The sequence below is a fragment of the Loxodonta africana genome, chromosome 5 (genome assembly GCF_030014295.1).
Source record: "Loxodonta africana isolate mLoxAfr1 chromosome 5, mLoxAfr1.hap2, whole genome shotgun sequence".
NCBI classification, from domain to species: domain Eukaryota; kingdom Metazoa; phylum Chordata; class Mammalia; order Proboscidea; family Elephantidae; genus Loxodonta; species Loxodonta africana.
The window spans coordinates 126,321,874-126,329,023 of NC_087346.1; positions in this window are offsets into that span (position 1 = coordinate 126,321,874).

The following is a 7,150-nucleotide window of genomic DNA, read 5'->3' on the forward strand; positions in this document are numbered from 1 at the left end:
CAACAGAGAAGTGCCAGAAAATCAGAGTGGGACATGGAAGGAAGGATATCATTGCTGATGTAAGATGGATCTTGGATGAAAGCAAAGAATACCAGAAAGATGTTTACCTATGTTTTATTGACTATGCAAAGCATTCAACTGTGTGAATCATGACAAATTACGAATAATCTTGCAAAAACTGGGAGTCAAGAACACTCAATTTTTCTTGTGAGGACACTGTAAATACATCTGGAAAGAGTCTTTCGAACAAAACAAATGATACCAAGTGGTTTCAAACCAGAAATGTTTGCTTCAGGATTGTATCCTTTCACCATACTTACTCAATCTGTATTCTAAGTAAATAATCTGAGAATATACACTGTATGATGAAGAATGTGGCCTCACGAAGGAAGAAGACTCATTAACAACCTACGATATGTAGATGACACAACCTTGCTTGCTGAAAGTCAAGAGGACTTGAAGCACTTACTGATGAAGATTGAAGGCTACAGCCTTCAGTATGGATTACACCTGAATGTAAAGAAAACAAAAATCCTCATGACTGGACCAGTAAGCATCATCATCATAAACAGATAAAATATTGAAATTGTCAAGGATTTCATTTTTCTTGAATCCACAATCAACACCCATGGAAGCAGCAGTAAAGAAATCAAAAGACACATTGCGTTGGGCAAATCTGCTACAAAAGACCTCTTTAAGGTGTTAAAGAGCAAAGATGTTACTTTGAGGACTAAGGTGTGCCTGACCCATGCCATAGCATTTTCATTTGTCTCATATACATTTGAAAGCCAGACAATAAATAAGAAAGACCAAAGAAAAATTAATGCCTTTAAATGATGGTGTTGGTGAAGAATGTTGAATATACCATAGACTGCCAGAAGAACAAACAAATCTGTCTTGGAGGAAGCATAGCCAGAATGATCTTTAGCAGCAAGGATGGTGACATTTTGTCTCACATACCTTGAACATATTATTAGAAGGGACTAGACCCTGGAGAAGGGCATCATGCTTGGTTAAAGTAGAGGGTCAGTGAAATAGAGGAAGATCCTCAACAAGAAGGACTGACACAGTGGCTGCAACAATGGCCCCAAATATAGCAATGATTGTGAGGACCTGGTGCAGGACCAGACAGTGATTCGCACTGTTGTATATAGGGTCATTATGTGCAGAATAGGCCAATAGCACCTACAGCAACAACAACGATAAAATGGACAATAATATTAAAACTTTTATTCTAAATGTGACAAGTTCTAATTTAAATATATTAATTCTGTTATACTACAATTTAGTATTATTTTAACTGTGATCCAATTTCACCATCATTGTTAAAACATAATGCTTGCTGACTACTTCTAAATCAATTTGTCATTCCTGGCGTAGAAGACCCTATGATTGTCCATTTCAAACTGACCTATGTCGGTTGATTTCAGCTCATTAGAAAACCAAAAAAAAAAAAACAAACCCATTGCTGTCAAGTCGATTCTGACTCATAGCAACCCTATAGGACAGAGTAGAACAGCCCCATAGAGTTTCCAGGGACTGCCTGAGGGATTTGAACTGCCGACCTTTACGTTAGCAGCCGTAGCACTTAACCACTAAGCCACCAGGATTTCCTTCAGCTCATTAAAGCCTGGGATATCATTCTTTATGAGTTCCATTTCGTTTATGACAACTTCTAATTTTCCTAGATTCATACTTCACACATTCCATACTCCAATTATTAATGAATTTTTGTAGCTGTTTGTTCTTACTTTGAGCTGTGCCACATCAGCAAATGAAGACCCTGAAAGCCTGACTCTACATACATCATTAAGGTCAACTCTATTTTGAGGAGTCAGGTGTTCGTGGTTGTATTTTGAGTGTCTTCCAACCTGAAGGGCTCTTCTTCCAGCACTATATCAGACAATGTTCTGCTGCTATTCGTAAGATTTTTACAGGCCAATTTTTTTCAGAAGTAGACTGTCAGGTTCTTCCTAGTCTATCTTAGCCTAGAAGCTCTACTGAGTCTTGTCCACCATGGGTGACCCTGATGGTATTTGAAATACTTGTGGCATAGCTTCTAGAATCACAGCAACATGTAAGCCACCATAGTATGACAAACTGACAGATGAGTGGTAGAATTTTTTGTTTAGAAACATCCAATCAGGGCTGGTGTCAGAGCTTAACTCCTCTCAGTCCCTTTTCAACCTCCAGTATAACATAGATATGTCTATCTAAGTAACCACTTCCCACCAGGGATGACAAGAAGAAAAAGCAGGTGAGGTGAGGCTACTGAAGGCATATTAATTGGAAATTGCAAACAAAATGCAAATAATTAGCCAAAGTGTACTTGTAAGAGGATCAGATGACATGTCTGGTGCTGAAATTTTTCTGGAGCCACATTTCAGGAAGACACTACTATTAATATGATATGTATCAGCAATCTTTTGCCACAACAATTTTATGTAACCAACCACGACAAAATTCAATGCCTTAAAACTATAATCTACTTGTTTAACTCATTAATTTGAGTTTGGAGATTAGACTGGATATCAGCTGGAAATTTCTTCTGGGTTTATGGGTGTTCCCTGGGTTACCTGGCAGATATTGTCAGTTGGATTGAAGGCAGGGTTATGAATGGGCCACACGTCTCTCATCATGAGGCAGGATAGCCTGGGCACACTCTCATGTATAAGGCAGAGAAACACAGAAGAGAGTGTGGAAGCCTACAAAGGGTCTTGAGTCTTAGGCTCAACTAATTCACTACCAATTTACTGCATTTGCTAGTCAAAACTAGTCATTGGATCTGCCATTTTGAAATGGCCATGGATTCAGAGAAAGAAGTGGTGACATTCTTGCTACCAATTTAACAACGGAGTAATACTATGAAGCAGATATATTTAAACACCAGAATTGTGCTCATGAATGAAGTAAAAGGATAAAATATAATTCGTTATAAAATATGAAAATTAACTATTCATAAAATTTTTAAAAGCAATAATATGCTTTAAAATGTTAATGTTCCAAATTGATTTTAATCTCATTTTAAATGTTTTTGAATATTAACAAGTAATCCTTGTGCTCTGGTATAAAATATTCCTATGTACTTAATACTGTTTAAGGGTTGACTTAAACTAATAACTTTACAATCTAAATTATCTTTTACTAGAGGTTTCTTCCTAATGATAGTTTTCCTATTTTGGTTATATTCTCTAGCAATTAATGGAATTAAATTATCACTTCCTTTCTCATGGAAACCTAATATTGTGATATGCAATGATACAGGTCCTTGAACAGTGCTCAGTGGTAGAAGTAATTAATGAAATGTCTGTATGTAGGATTAAGGCAAGGACAGGCTAACCTGACCTAGACTCAGCAGGATAAGAATTAGCCCACCAAATCCCAGCAAGGAGAAGTGAATCCAGCAGCATAAGAGAAACAGGTGAGAAAGGGCAGCTCTTTGCTTTTCAGATGTAATAGGCATCCCCTATACCGTCATATGGGTGATAACCTAACCTAAGGAATGGCTCTCTGCTCACTCTGGAAATATTCATCCATATCAGTGTTACTGTTAAGAAGTCTAGGAGATTGAGAAAATTGTTAATTTCATGTATTTATTAGATAAATGATTAAGCGAAATTGTGGCTCTCATTAAGCAGGGAAATGTCTAATCAAAGTCTTTTTTTTTTTTTTTTTTTTTTTTTAGTAAAAGAATGTGATAGAAAAGGAGGGCAAATATACCTGTGGTTGCAATACTTTCATGATTAGTATGACTTACCTGAACAATTCTTAAAAAAAACAAAGTCATTACTTCATATTGTCAAAAATGACTAATTTTAAACAATTTTTCTACTAGCTGCTAGCCTATGGTAAACAATACTTTAAGCCAAGTAGTAAAGAATGTCTGATTTAATTTATATGACTACCTCTGTACTTCCTTTTAGGAAAATGGGTGATAAAACATTTTTATAGTATAGTAAATATTGGGTATTTTATTTACAAGCTGGTTTTAAATCATAGGGCTACTCTAAAAGGATATAACTACCCAAAGCAGGAAATAAGATCTTGTTCTCAGCATACAAAATGAAAAAAAAAAAATGCATGAGGGTGAGGGTGGAGTAGTTTCCCGAGTGGGTAAATATTCAGCTGTTACTGTTTGTTTGTTTTTCATTTGTTCTGGAAATAGGAGGCATAGGAAAATGTCACAGAAAAAAACAAAACAAAACAAAACCCATTGCTGTCCACTGGATTCTTACTCATAGACTAGAACTGCCTCATGCAGTTTCCAAGGAGTGCCTGGTGGATTCTAACCACTGACCTTTTGGTTAGCAGCCATAGCTCTTATCCACTACGCCTCCAGGGTTTCAGATGTTACAGAAAGCAAGGCCAAATGAGTGGGCACGTCCAGCTTCACAATACCGTCAGTACATTCTGAGCGAAGAAACGCACTTGGCATAGAAGCAGCCTTTTTCTTTGGTGATCTGTATATTTCAATGCCAATGAGATATCTCATTTATTCCTGTACTTGACAAGCTTTATTCTCCTTTTTTCTGGATAAGGTCATGTAAGGCATGGTCTAAAGAGGACATGAGTATAACTTTACAGCTGTGTGGGCTCAGGTCATTAATTCAACGCAGAAGCACAGAGAAAAGAACATGTGTTTAACAGCTTGAATTTCTTCTCTTCCTTTTGAGGAGGCATCATGTTTCTTCAGGGTGAAAGGAAATGCACTGAGATATACAATTGTAATATCCAAATGTGAACAGGTTTTATTTTGGTTCCTTAAATTTTACACTCTCCCTCCTTCTCCTCCCTATTTTCTTACATAACTGGATGGAAATATACTTTTTTTTAATCCCCTATGACTGATTATATGACCTTTTGGATTGGGTGGGGAAAAGAATTTATGTCTGATACAGTCAACGTGCACTCTTCAGTGTCAATCTTTCATTTCCATTCTCTAAATGGACAAGGAGCTGTGCATGTAACCATCTGATATTCTCTTTAAAAAAGTACATGTTTACCCATCAGTCATCCAAACACAAATATAAGCAAAAATTTTAGGGAGTTTTCTGTGTAATAAGTACTTCTTCTTTTGCCACCTCCCTTCCTCCATATGTATAAGACAAGACACGAAGCAACGATCACTGCAAATTCCTGAGATATTAATATGAAACGGATGTTGTCAACTTTCAACAGCAGGAAACGGGGTAAGTATGCTTCAGTAGAACAATCCACAGCATCTACTGTCCGGTAACTATTGTACAAAACTTTCATTTTCCCAGAAAAACTATTGATAGTTTACCCTTTTTTTGAAAAGGACCCCCATTTTGTTGAAAGCTGGAAATACTAGCTTTCTCAGCCTTCCTTGCAGCCAGAGATAGCCATATTATGCAGTTCCAGCCACTGAGATCTATGGGAAAATCTGCAGTAGAGTTCCCGGGAAACTTTTTCCTTACTCGGTAAAAAGATTAGATGCAATGAGTGCCAAGGCCTTTTCCCCTTCCTTTTTCCTACTAGGGAACTTTGTGTGATGACTAGAAGGCAGGCAATAACTCTTGTGACTAAGAAGTGACAAATGTCTCATCGAATTTAACATTCTAAAGATAATAAGAACACTTAACATTTGTTGAAAAACAATATATGTTAATGTAAAAATGACTCTGATTTCATTTTAATGTTTGACTGCTGACAGCTTTTAAGACCCACCACTCTCTCTTTACTTTCAACCAACTTCTGGACAAGCAGATTAAATAAATAAATAACTAAATAACCTAAGTGTACCTTCTTCCTTTGTGCCAAAGGGAAGTTCGAAGCAGGCATACCTTGACCCATGCATGCATAGAAATTCAAGAAAGCCAGCCCGGTTTATCTGCGGCTTTTCCAAACCATTTTCAGGCCTGCTTGAGATCCTGTCCTGCTGCCCCCAGAAAACTTCATAAAGATTTTTTATACCCTCTTCATGTGTGTGTGTGACATCATCAGTCTCAGTATTCAACCCACATTTTGGGTGTAATGTCCACCTAGCTTCTTTGGGTGACCAAAATCATTGGCACTATGGGCAGGATATCTAGGTGATCACCATCAACATTGGTGATCTTGCTTTAACTTATTAACTGACTATGTTGTCCACTGCTAAGTAGACTGAGTTTTCTTGCTTCCTGCTTAGAAACCTGCATTTTGAGCTGCTGCTGGCTAACAATCTTGAGCATCTATATGTGCTACTCTTTACTGCATTTGCTGAATTCTACTGAGCCACCATTACGTAGACTTAACTGACCTAGTTCAGAAGTTTCAATTATAGGTATTTAGGGAGAGAGGGTTGGTGTGATGCTGGAAGCTATGCCATCCGTATTCAAATACCAGCAGGGTCATCCATAGAGGACAGGTTTCAGCTGAGCTTCCCGACTAAGACGGACTAGGAAGAAGGACTCGGCAGCCTACTTCTGAAAAGCATTAGCCAGTGAAAACCTTATGAATAGGAGCAGAACATTGTCTGATATAGGGCTGGAAGATGAGCCCCCCAGGTTGGAAGGCACTCGAAAGATGACTGGGAAAGAGCTGCCTCCTCAAAGTAGGGTCCACTTTAATGACATGGATGGAGTAAACCTTTTGAGACATTCATTTGCTGATGTTGGCACGACTCAAAATGAGAAGAAACAGCTGCAAACATCCATTAATAATCAGAACATGGAATGTATGAAGAATGAATCTAGGAAAATTGGAAATTGTCAAAAATGAAATGGAAAGCATAAACATCGATAACTTAGGCATTAGTGAGCTGAAATGGGCTGGTATTAGCCATTCTGAATCGGACAATCATATAGTCTACTACGCTGGGAATCACAACTTGAAGAGGAGTGGTGCTGCATTCTTCATCAAAAAGAACATTTCAAGCTCTATTCTGAAGTACAACGCTGCCAGCAATAGGATAATATCCATACGCCTACAAGGAAGACCAGTTAATATGACTATTATTCAAATATACACACCAAACACTAGGGCCAAAGATGAAGAAATAGAAGATTTTTTTCAGCTGCTGCAGTCTGAAATTGATTGAACATGCAATCAAGATGCATTGATAATTACTGGCAATTGGAATGTGAAAGTTGGAAACAAAGAAGAAGGATCGGTAGTTGGAAATATGGCCTTGGTGATAGAAACAATGCCA